This window comes from Myotis daubentonii, chromosome 12, assembly GCF_963259705.1.
Source record: "Myotis daubentonii chromosome 12, mMyoDau2.1, whole genome shotgun sequence".
Taxonomy (NCBI): domain Eukaryota; kingdom Metazoa; phylum Chordata; class Mammalia; order Chiroptera; family Vespertilionidae; genus Myotis; species Myotis daubentonii.
The window spans coordinates 19,766,212-19,779,361 of NC_081851.1; the positions used below are offsets into that span (position 1 = coordinate 19,766,212).

Genomic DNA, 13,150 nt, shown 5'->3' on the forward strand with positions numbered 1-13,150 from the left:
TGAGCGGTGAGGGTCTGGTAGGAAAAATCAGTCTTTGCTAAAGTTCATTTAAATACACCCATGGCCCTAGCTGGTTTGGCTCAGTGGATAGGGCATCGGCTTGGGAACCAAAGGTCCCAGGTTTAATTCAAGTCAAGGGCACAGACTTGATTACAGGCTCCACCCTTGCCCCCCCCAACCCCGCCCCCTCACTGCCCTGGTTGGGGCTTGTGCAGGAGGCAACCAATCGATGTGTTTCTCTCACATCAGTGTTTCTTTCTGTCTTTCCCTCTGTCTTCTACTCTCCTGAAAATCAATGGAAAAACATCCTTGGGTGAGGATTTAAAAAAATAAATAAATAAATACACCCATGCACGATTATATCCATATCTGAGGTTAATGAATAGGGCAGAACCAATGAAGCAAAGAAATGAGATTTCTCTTTGCCCTCCCAGCGCCTTTGATCCAGCAGAGACTGCCTCGGTAAAAGAGAAATGCAGTGTGAAGCGGTAAGTGTCACAGCAGGTCCTGGAGGCCCAGACACTTACTGACGGCCTGAGTTCCTGGTTAGGGCATTTAACCTTCCACACCTGCGGAGTTGAAAAACCTCCCACAGAACGGTGAGGACAACATGGAGCCGGAGACCTACTAACAGGAAGAGGCAGGACGCCTGGAAGCGTGCGTGGCTCCTGTGAACCAGGCTGTGGAAGAGGCAGAATGTAACCAGCAAATGAGAAGCCTCACTCCTCTGGGGACAGACCCGGTTCTCGGCCTCCAGGTGGAAACCCTCACTCATCTGAGTTGCCGCCATTTGCAAGTAAGAGGTTTGGGGGTCTCTCTCAGCGGGGCTCTGAGACCTGACCCCTGAGCGTCTCCAAGCACTCTACTGGGGAGATCTTGGATCTGACAGGTTCTCTCCGGTTAGGCCCCGTGGCAGCAGGCCTACACTTCCATGGTTGAGGCTGCTGCTCTCTGGTCCTGTGCAGACAGTCTCGAAGGTCCATCAACCCTTCTTCTGTACCTGGTGTTGTGCTGACGCTGAGGTTCAGATGGTGAACGGGTCCTGGCTTGTCACCCGGGATCTCCACTCCCTGGGATGTGGCCCTTCTGGCCTGGATTCTTCTCCATCTTTAATTTCTGGGTCTCCAAGGTGGGAAGCTGCTGGCAGAGAAGTGCCTGTCTGCTGTCAGAGCTCAGAGCCTGGGCAGAGTCCCTCGAGGGACGCTGTGGGTCCTGGGGTCCCTGAACCTGGATGGGAGCAATGGGACACCTCAGAGTGAGGCTCGGGCCACTGTCACCACATGCCGTGGCCTGTCCACCTGCCATCCATAATCTACAGTGAACCTGAGCGTTTACAGGACGCGTGCAAACCATTACATTGTCGCAGGAGGGGAGGCACACTCATCCTTCCACAAAGTGAGCCTGGGGCCAGCTGGGGTGGTACCAGCTCTGGTCATCCCAGTAATAAGAGCGCGAGGACCCAGAGCCACAGTTTCCACCTGGAGCGGGCACTTCACTGAGTCAGAGGAGGGTGAAGACATTCAGGCAGCGGGTCCAGGCCATGGAGGGTCCCAGAGCAGCGAGGGAGGAAGAGTGCATATTAACTGGGCAGCTTCAAGACTTCCGTGGCCATAGCACAGGTTGTTCTCCTGTGGGGCAGGACCACAGGAGGCAGGATGCCCCACCGTGGGGGGGCAGGCACAGCTCTGGGCCATGGAGTGCCTGTGTGACCTGGGACTCTGGGACATTCCTGAGTGCTCATGAGACAATGCCTGGCCCCGGTTCAAGAGCCCAATAAACATGATCAGTAGCCACGACAATGACAAATGATGGGGCCGAAATTTTTAAGAGGACACTCACATTCCCTTAGCTCCAATGTGTCTCTGTCGAACGCCAGCCCCGGAATTGTTTTTTCTCTTCTTCTTCCTGTGGCGGGAGAAACTCAGAGGAGGAGAATGAGGAAGAAGGGAGGCTGGGGGTGGGTAAAGCTGGTGGAGGTGCGGCAGGAGGGCTTTCCCGGCAACAAAGGGCTCAGGCTGCCAAGGCTGGCAAGGGAGAAAGGGACGCCTGACGGCCTGGAAGGCAAGGCCTGCTAGGAGGCCCCTGTTGGTACCGAGGTCCCTGTGAGGAGTCCCAGGCAGAACAGGGCCTGAGAAGCCCCTCCACCCCGCCCCGCCCCGGGGACCAGGGCTCCGCTGGCTGTCTCTCCTTTCTGCCTCCTTCCTCCCTGGTGTGCTGCAGCGCCCTCTGTCCCCAAGACTGGCCGCCCCAGCAAGCCTTTCCTTCTGCCCGCCCCCCCCCCCCCCCCCCCCCGCTCCCCTTTCCCCCCAGGATGACAAACGTTTAGTATTTACAAAGAAAGGCTGAAGAACGAAGTTCTTGGAGTCAGTGTCTCTAGTTTCTGACCCTTTTCCTTAGTTGGCCAATGGAGAAATGCTACAACAGCCATGCCATGCCCTGTCCCTCACCAGCTGGGGAGTTGGGTAACGCGCTTTGTTTGCCTCTGAGGGCTTTGCATTCCTCCATTTTTAGAATGAGGACCCAGAGACTCTTCTAGTTGTACTGAAAGGACTAAATGAGCCCACGTCTGAGAGCTTCTCCCTAAAAATTGTTTTCTTTTCCTTCTCGTGGGCCAAGATTTCACATGACATGACATTTCATTCATTCATTTATTTGTGTATTTTTATATTTTTACTGGGCTTTTAAAATTGCTCAGTTATACAACAAATTCACACGACACAGAGTGTATAAAGTAGAAAATGGAAGGTATTCTGCCTGCCTTCACTCCCCCCCCCCCCACGTCCCCACCCCCGGCCTTCCACTGTCTACCTCTTCATTTTTTTTCTCTTCCCTGCTCTGGACTGGAGTGAGAGTCCCTCAAGGCCAAACCTGTGTCCTGGTCATCTCTGTATTGGAGCTCGGCATTCCATCTGCATTTGTGGCATGAATTGGATCTCCCTTTAAAAGGGAGTAGAAATAGTACTGTTGGGGGACAGGGGTGGGAAATGAGGAGGAACAATTTAGCCAGTAGCTCTCTCTACAAAATTACAACTGAGAAAACTCTTTCATGGGACTATATTTACATGTTGATATAATTTCTGCTCTATCCTATTTCTTAAAAAAAAAATCTGATCTTGACCCAATTTCATTGATTTATTGACTGATCCACAATTTGAAAAACGCAGGTCCCATGTGTGGCTCATGACGTCCACCGGAATTGCCTTTGGAGGAAGCCTGGGAGGATGGGTAGGCTAGAATGTTCTCCATGTAAATGGCACCACACCCACAGTGCCTGGCATAATCCACATGAGGCAATAAATCACCCCAGGTCAGAAATTAGGCAGGTTCCTGACTCCCAAATCTCACTGTCTCTAGACCTAGTCAGAAAGGGAGACAGCTTTTGAGATCTTCTTCCCCGCGTGTTGAGATATTCTCAGGTTTGCTCCAACATTTGCCAAGGCACCAAATCCCTGGAGAGCCTCCCGCACCAGCTCACCTGGCTAGGCTTCAGGGCCTTTATTTTATCGCTAACGTGAGGGCACTGGATCAGATCATCAGATTCCATCCTAATTTAAATTCTTTCATGCATAATTCTTCCTGGGCAACCAAGGGCGGAAGGTAAAGGCAAGATCAAGCTCAGATGTGAGTAACTGCTGTCCTACTTCCACTTCCTGTCCCCTTCTCCCGACAACGGTTACCTTCCTTCCTTCTGGGGACCTGTCCCACCTCCTCTTCCATGGGTTCTAGATGGATAGGCAACTGACAAGGCCTGGAGAAAAGCACCCAGGCCACAGCTGACCAAGGGTGGGCAATCAGGAGTCCAGCCTGGGCTTTTATACATATTTCCATGTCTTCCATATTCTCTTGGTCATATGGATCCAAACTGATATACTGTGGGAGGGGACTACACAAGGGCATAAATAGCAGGTGGCAGGGGTCACTGGGGTCCATTTGGTGCTGGCTATTTTAGGAGGTGAGGGAATATCCTCTCTACTGAGCAACTGATGAACTTCCCCCACCCAGACCCCCAACAGTTTCTTTTTTTTCTTTTTTTTTTTTTTTTTTTTTTTTTAAATATATTTTATTGATTTTTTACAGAGAGGAAGGGAGAGAGATAGACAGTCAGAAACATCGATGGGAGAGAAACATCGGTCAGCTGCCTCCTGCACATCTCCCACTGGGGATGTGCCCGCAACCCAGGTACATGCCCTTGACCGGAATCGAACCCGGGACCCTTCAGTCCGCAGGCCGACGCTCTGTCCACTGAGCCAAACCAGTCTCGGCTCTTTTTTTTCTTTAATGTAATTTTATTGATTTCAGACAGGAAGGGAGAGGGAGAGAGAGATAGAAACATCAATGATGAGAGAGAATCATTGATCGGCTGCCTCCTGCATGTGCCCCAACCAGGGCCCAGGCTGGGGAGGAGCCTGCAACTGAGGTACTTGCCTTTTACTGGAATCGAACCTGGGACCCTGCAGTTTGTAGGTTGATGCTCTATCCACTGAGCCAAACCAGCTAGAGCCCCCAACAGTTTCTTTTAAAGATTGGAAATTTGGTCTTACTGGGGTGATAGTTGGGATCAGAGGGCCTTTTCTCTACTTAGATGTCCAATAAACACATACATTAAAATTAAATCACCAAAATTAAAATACTGATTTTTCCCCCTCCAAAACATATTGCTCATAATTCCCTTCTATCAGCATATGGCAAATCCATCTTTCCAGTTGCTGTAGCCAAAATCTTCAAGTCATTCTTTATTCTTTTCCTTTTCTAATTCCACTGTCTGATCCTTCAGCAAATACTGTTGGCTGCACCTTGAAAATACATCTAAAATCCAGTTACTACCCCTCTCCACTTCTTTTGCCTCCCCCAGGCCCCAGGCACCCCCCTTTCTCACTTGGATTCCCAATACACCTTGTCTTGCTTTCGCCCTTCCCCTCCTACAATCTGTTCTCAATGCAACAACCAGAGTGACACTTTAAAAACATAAATTTGCCCTAGCCGGTTTGGCTCAGTGGATAGAGCATTGGCCCAAGGATTGAAGGGTCCAGGGTTTGATTCAGGTCAAGGGCATGTACCTCAGTTGCAGGCTAGATCCCCAGCCCTGGCCAGGACACATTTGAGAGGCAACCAGTTGACGTGTCTCTCTCACATCAATGTTTCTTTCTCTCTGTCTCTCCCCTTCCCTTCCACTCTCTCTAAAATCAATGGGAAAATATCCTCGGTGAGGATTAACAAACAAAAAACCCACAAAAACATAAATTAGATTATAAACTTGCTCTGATCAAACCTTCCAGAGGCCCTCAGTTTCTTTTTTGAGAGGGAGAGAGAGTGGGGGGGGGGGGGGGAGAAGCATCAATGTGAGAAACATCAATTGGTTGCCTTCTGTACTTGTTCCAACCAGGGACTGAACCCGAAACCCAGGCACATGCCCTGACCAGGAATTGAACCAGCAACCTTTCGGTGCACGGGATGATGGCCAACCAACTGAGCCACTCTGGCCCGGCGGCCCTCAGTTTCTTTTAAAGTAACAGCCACAGCCCGACCAGCGTGGCTCAGTGGTTGAGCGTTGACCCATGACTGGTTCGATTCCTGGTCAAAGCACATGCCTGGGGTTGTGGGCTCGAACCCCAGTAGGGGGCGTGCAGGAGGCAGCTGATCAATGATTCTCTCTCATCATTGATGTTTCCAACTCTTTCTCTCTCTCTCTCTCTCCCTTCCTCTCTCTGAAATCAATAAAAAAAATGTTAAATAAATAAATAAAAAATAAATAAAGTAACAGCCATAGTCATGACATTGGCCTTCAAACTGATTTAGTCTTTTCTTTTTTAAAAAAATATATTTTTATTGATTTCAGAGAGGAAGGGAGAGGGAGAGATAGAAATATCAATGATGAGAGAGAATCATTGATCAGCTGCCTCCTGCACACCCTCTATTAGGGATCGAGCCCACAACCTGGGCATGTGCCCTTGACCAGAATCGAACATGGGACCCCTCAGTCCACAGGCCGGTGCTCTATCCACTGAGCCAAACCGGCCAGGGCTAGTCTTTTTCTAAATATATAAACATGTTTAAGTAATTTTATTATTTTTAATTAAGTTTATCGGGCTAACATTGGTTAATCACATTACATACATTTCATGTGTACAACTTTATAATATGACACCTGTATATTGCACCACCTGAAGTCTAGTCTACTTCCATCACATTATTATCTGACCCTCCTTCCTTCGTCATCCTTCCCCCACCCCTGTTCTCCTCTGGTAACTACCATTCTGTTTGTATCTATGAGTTTGTTTATTTTGCCTGTTTTTTTTGTTGTTGCTTTTTGTTTTACATTGGCATTTAGTTCTAATCTAATTAAAGAGGAACAGAAGGTTCTTTTGGGGAAGTGATATGATGGAAACTAAAAATTTGGAAGGTTAATTGTTGGCAATATGTTGGGTAGATGGGATGGGGGACAGTCTAGTTAAGAAGCTGCCATTGTAATCCAGAAGTGAAGGCCCAAATAACAATAAAAATAGCTACAATTTTCCCAGCAGTGTGGCTCAGTGGTTGAGAGTCAACCCATAAACCAAGAGGTCACTGGAACAATTTCTACTCAGGCCACATGCCTGGGTTGCCGTCTCGATCGCCAGTAGGGGGCTTGCAGGAGGCAGCCCATCAACGATGCTCCTCTCTCATCAATGTTTCTATCTCTCTATCCCTCTCCCTTCCTCTCTCTCTAAAATAAGTAAAAACATACTTTAAAAAATAACTCCAGCCCTGACTAGTTTGGCTCAGTGGATAGAGTGTCGGCCTGTGGACTGAAGGGTCCCAGGTTCGATTCCGGTCAGGGGCACATGCCCAGGTTGCAGGCACATCCCCAGTGGGAGGTGTGCAGGAGGCAGCTGATCGATGTTTCTCTCTCATGGATGTTTCTAACTCTCTATCTCTCTCCCTTCCTCTCTGTAAAAATTCAATAAAATATATTTTTTTAAAAAATAACTCCAATTTATTGAGTGCTATGTACCAGGCACTATGGCTTCCACATCTTTCTTCCTTTAAATATTCATAGCATTCTGTGAGGTAGGTGTTATTATAACTCTCCTTTTCACAGGTAGAAAAACTGGATCCCAAAGAGGTTAAATAACTTTTTCAAGGTCATGCAACTAGGCAAGTTCAACAAAGCCAAGAATTGAAACCCAAACCTGTCTCTGTGCAGTGAATTCCAAGTTGTTATTTTCACTGAGAAATGTTGAAACCAAGAGACATTGTACAAGTCTTCATGATAGAAAATAGAAATCTTCCCCTGACCAGTGTGGGTCAGTGGTTAGAGTGTTGGCACGCTCAATGAAGGGTCATGGGTTCCATTCCCTGTCAAGGGCACGTACCTGAATTGCCAGTTTGCTCCCTGCCCCAGGTTGGGTCAAAGAGCATGCTGGAGGCAATAGTCGATGTGAGATCTCACATTGATGTTTCTCTCTCTCTCCCTCCCGCCCTCCCTTCCTTCCTCTCTCTCTGAAAAGCAATGGAAACACATACCCTTGGTGAGGATTAATAAAATAAAATAAAATAGAAATCTTTACTACAAAGCAGCTATGCATGAGTCAGTTGTTTAAAGAAATACCATATGGAATTCAATTTAAAGAAATACAACCACCTTTTTTGCAATTAGGCTCCTTACACATTAATCTTCAGTTTTTACCAATTAATGCGTAGTATAGCCTTGACCTCCTGGCTTGCCTCCAGAGCCAACAACCCTCAATCTGCGATTTGGAAGTAGCCAGGTTGGCTCAGGGCTTTGGGCCAGGTAGACATGAGAGCCCCCAGGTGTCCTCCCTATGACCCCAAGGCTTCCACTCATCCTAAAGGGCTCGCCATTCCTTGAGGTGATGGGCTCTGCCTGCTGCCAGAGTGGAAATTTCCAACCTCATGCACACTGTCCCTTGGCTTCTGCCATAGCTGCAGGTCAGCTCACCCATGCACTCCTCCACCCACCCAGCTCCTGGAGAGCTCGGGCTTCTCCACCGGCTCATCTTCCACAGGCAGAAGGCGAATGAGGAAGATTATACCCACCAAAGCCATTTCTTTGCTGTTTGATCTTCAAAGCAATAGATTATCATATTTCTTTTTAATCCTCACTCAAAGATATTTTTAAAAAATTAATTTTAGAGAGAGAGGGAAGGAAAGAGAGAGAAACGTAAGCACCCCAACTGGGGATCGAACCCCTGACCTAGGTATATGCCCTGACCAGGAATCAAACCCGAAAACTTTTGGTGTACGAGACGACACTCCAACCAACTGAGCCACCTGGCCAGGGCTATCATTTTTCTAATTATAAACCCCAGTGACAGGATTTGCACATTATACATGTCTACTCTGTACCCCAGATCCCTGAGTGATATCCTCAAGTGAGCCAGTGGTTTCCACTTTATTTAATAAACCTCTTCTGACATGTGTACTTTCTTCCAAAGGGACCAAACCCACTTTCCCAAACACATTGCAGAACACAAGCAGGCAAGCCTTCACAAAGCTGTACAAACAGTAGTAATTTGGATACGGATAGAACTCTCCAGAGTCCACAGTGTGCCTGTGCATTGCTTATACAATCTTACACGGAATGGCTCCCAACAATCCAGTGTGGTAGGTGTCTGTCATCACTTCCAATTTGCAGAGAGGAGATTTGAGGCTCAGAGAGATTACATAATGTGCCTAAGGTCATACAAAAGAGCCAGGTCTCAAAAGGTCAGATGTTTGCATTCCAACTCAAATGTGCTGGAATTCTTCTCCCTCCTCCCCACCCATCCTGCAATGCTTGGTGAACCTTATGCTCCAGCTCTGTGACAAGCAGGCACCTGGATGCCTGGAGGCAGTCCCTAATTGGTGGGACTTCTGCCACTTCATCAGTCACCACAGATCGGAGATCTGGCCCTCAGGAATTGATTTTTATCAATTCCCTGAAGGGCAAACAGATTGGGGAGGGTAAGTCACACTGACTAAACAAGTAACTGAGTGATAAACCCAAATGCTAATTTCTTAATTAATATACTAATATCAGCAATAAAATAATATACTGATACTAATTCCTTGATATATTGGGAAATTAAACTGCTAAGAGAGCTAGGATGTTAAGTGGGAAGTCTTTACTAATGCGTTGGGCAGTAGGCTTGCTTTGAAGAACCAGCCCAGAACACTTAGCAAGACTCTGTCCCCTGCACAGAAATGACGTGCTCTGGCATATTCTCATCCCCTGCCCGTTCCTCTAGATTGCAGGCTCTTTCTTTTTAGTTATGAAAATACTGTATTGGATGGGCCACAATGAACTTTACTAGATTATAGTTAATTACAGTTTTCATTCCTTGGAGAAAATTTAGAAAACAACATAAATGCATACCCAGCGTATTTCCTAATCATCTCCAAGGGAGATTTTTAAAAGCTTTTTATTACAGAGCTGGAGGGACTCTGCACATACCCATAATCCTGCTTCAACATCCATCAACATCCTGCTTTTTTCATCTATCCCACCCTCCCCCCAACACACACACACAATTTCCCCCAGATTATTTTATTTTATTTTTTTCTTTTAATATTTTATTGAATTTTTACAGAGAGGAAGGGAGAGGGATAGAGAGTTAGAAACATCCATCAGCTGCCTCCTGCACACTCCCTACTGGGGATGTGCCTGCAATCAAGGTACATGCCCTTGACTGGAATCGAACCCGGGACCCTTGAGTCCGCAGGCCAACGCTCCATCCACTGAGCCAAACCGGTTAGGGCCCCCCAGACTATTTTAAAGCAAATCTCTAAATGTTATCTCTCAATTCATATGCTGTATCCTGTTTGAAATTCACTCTCTGAACTGAGTACAAATGCCCATCACACCAAGACATCGTCGCACTGAGATCCTAGATGTGAGAGGGCCTTGCTTGGTTCTGGAAATTGGCCGAGTATCAAACTCTCTGGGGAGATATTTTCAAAACCAAACCCCTGGGTCCTACCCCAGACCGATGAATTAGGTGTCTGGGAGTGGGAACCAGGATTCTGGGGATGCCAAAAGCACTCCTGGCTATTTAATTGAGGCTTGTTAGGAGGCCAGATTTGTAAGTCACCACTGGAAAGTAGCTAGTCAGTGTCCCATTCTATGCTCCAGGGTCTGCTCAGAGAACTGAAGGGAGGGGGCAGGCCAACCTCCACCTGGGCTGAAGATGGGCCCAACCTCAGAGCCCAAACTGGGTCCCTGAGAAGGGAGGAATGATAGACCTGGCGGTGGGAGGGTGCTAGCTTTGCGCAGTGGCAGTATCATAGCCAATGAGGTTTATCCGAGGCACGGTTATTGCTAATTGAAAAAAATAAAAAGTGAAAAGTAGGAGGGAGAGGGACAGATGGGGCCACGGTGCTGCCTTGGAGTCTCTGTCGTGGAGGGTAGCATGGGCATCAGGCTTCAAGGTGCTCCTAAATAAAGGTACCTGTTTGGCTTTGAAGACAGGAAAGTAGAGGAATCAGCCAGAACTGCTGGAACCCACAAATCGCATTGTGTATGAATGCCCCACGCCCTGAAGGTGTGCAACCCTGGATCATGGGAGATGATTCCACCGAGACAGAGAGGAATATTAAGCAGCTGGAAGGATGGTAGGTCAAGACCTCACTGGGCTTTCAGAAGGTTCTAGGCATGTGTAGAGCAGTGTTGGAGGCGGGCATGGCTCCTTTTTCTCTCTCCCTTCACCTCCCCTCAACACCCTGACAGCGTAGAGCTTTATCTGAACCTCATACTTCTGGAGAGCAGCTACAGTCAAGAAATCCCCCCTTTCTGTGACTCCCCAACACCCCATTTTGAATTCTGAGAAATGGCTGACTTTAAAAGAATTTTCCAAGGTAAGATCCACATCCACCTTGTTTCGATGACTCAGATAAGACCTTTTTGGTCACCTCCTTACCAGGCCACCTTCCTTTTCTTTAATACGTTCCTCATTAATGATCAGTCTCCCTATTGTAAGAATCTGAACAAAATCATTGGATTTATTGTCCTGCGCATTTTGTCTTTCACCCGCTCTCCTTTATTCCTCTTTTCTTCATCATAATGAATTTTACAATGAGAGATCTGCTGAGATAATCTATCAAAAATCCAGCTGACAGTATAAATGCACTAAAGCCTCTGAAATATATATTTAAAAATGGTTAAATGGGCCCTGGCTGGGTGGCTCAGTTGGTTGGAATGTTGTCCCGTACACCAAATGCAGGTTGATTCCTGATCAGGGCACATACCTAAGTTTTGGGTGTGGCAACTGATCTATGGCTCTCTCTGTCTCTGCCTTCTCTCTCTAGAAAGCGGTGAAAATGTATCCATGGGTGAAGATTTGGAAGGGGGGCGGGGGGGAGTTAAAATGGAAATTTCAAATAATGTATATTTTACCACAATATAAATTCCAGCTGACATAGAAATACAATGGAAATAATTTTATTTTATTTTTATTTTTTAAAAATATATTGTATTGATTTTTTACAGAGAGGAAAGGAGAGGGATAGAGAGTTAGAAACATCGATGAGAGAGAAACATCTATCAGCCGCCTCCTGCACACTCCCTACTGGGTATGCCCACAACCAAGGTACATGCCCTTGACCGGAATCGAACTTGGGACCCTTGAGTCCTAAGGCCGACACTCTATCCACTGAGCCAAACAGGTCAGGGCCAATGGAAATAATTTTATCCAAAACAATTAGAACCCCTTCCATGTGTTGGTTAATGGGTTAGGCCAGGGGTCCTCAAACTATGGCCCACGGGCCACATGCAAATACAAATATTGTATTTGTTCCCGTTTTGTTTTTTTACTTCAAAATAAGATATGTGCAGTGTGCATAGGAATTTGTTCATAGTTTTTTTTTAACTTATAGTCCGGCCCTCCAACGGTCTGAGGGACAGTGAACTGGCCCCCTGTTTAAAAAGTTTGAGGACCCCTCGGTTAGGCAGTGGTTCTCAACCTTCTGGCCCTTTAAATACAGTTCCTCATGTTGTGACCCCCAACCATAAAATTATTTTCGTTGCTACTTCATAACTGTAATGTTGCTACTGTTATGAATCGTAATGTAAATATCTGATATGCAGGATGGTCTTAGGCGACCCCTGTGAAAGGGTCGTTAGACCGCCAAAAGGGTCTCCACCCACAGGTTGAGAACCTCTGGGTTAGAGCCAGGGGGAAGTGGGCAGGGCCTGGAATGAGTAAGATCTGCTTCCTGTGGTCCAGAAGCTCCCAGCCTTGCCTGGAGACAAACATAATCTGCTAATTGAGCTACATTATTCAGGGTGACACATTGTAATAGACATGTGTACAACCTGATTTGAGCCAGGTTGTGAAGGGCCTTGAATACTACACTAAGGAGTTTGGATTTTATTCTGTGGTAATTGGGAGCCCATGAATGTTTTAAAGTGAGGGTGTGACATGGAATAGATTCTTTGCAATTCCTCATCTGCTCTGTGTGGAGTGTGTAAAAGATCAAGGGCTGTGACAGCTTTAATTTTTAAAAGTTGACCCCCTGTAAAACAGGCTTGCATTCAAAGTTTCTCTTATTAAATATATTTATGTTTAGGGGTAAAAAAAGAGTTAACTTTGGTTAAGTCTATTACAAGGATAGGAACATAGATCTGGCAAAGTGCTCGGGGCACACTCACTGCTCAGAATGGAGTACCTGCTCCTACCTGAGGGAGTCAAGGAAGGCCTCCAGGAGGAATGGGCTGCGGAAAAGGAGAGGGAAGAGCGGAAGCTGGAGCATATAGATGAAGGGAGGGAGCTGAGGGCAATAAGGCCAGAGGAGGGCCAGAGCCAATGGCAGAGGGCTTTGTGTGCCAAGTTAAGGGGCCTGAATCTTTTCCCTACAGTGATGGTTACCCGAAAGGACTCTGTTAATAACGATGATGATAATGATATAGTGCTTACTACGCGCCAGGCACTACTCTAAGAGCTTTACCAGTTTCGACTTATTTAACATCAACACTGAGGAAACGGCATGGCACATTGCTTAGATCAGTTGGGTGGCTACGTGGATGATGGTGGCTAGAACAATACTAGAAAAACATTTTGTGGTTCCAGATAAATTGGAGGATGGACAGGATGTGATGGCTTTGCAGAATAGGAATAAAGTCGTCAAGGCTTGATTAATTATTGGTTGCATGGTGGAACTGGTGAGTAAAGGAGAA

General features: G+C 46.8%; 1 pseudogene; it reads left to right on the top strand.

Moving 5' to 3' along the window:
• Positions 1 to 10,240: 10,240 nt before the first annotated feature.
• Positions 10,241 to 10,319, top strand: LOC132214135 (U4 spliceosomal RNA; annotated as a pseudogene).
• Positions 10,320 to 13,150: the final 2,831 nt, after the last annotated feature.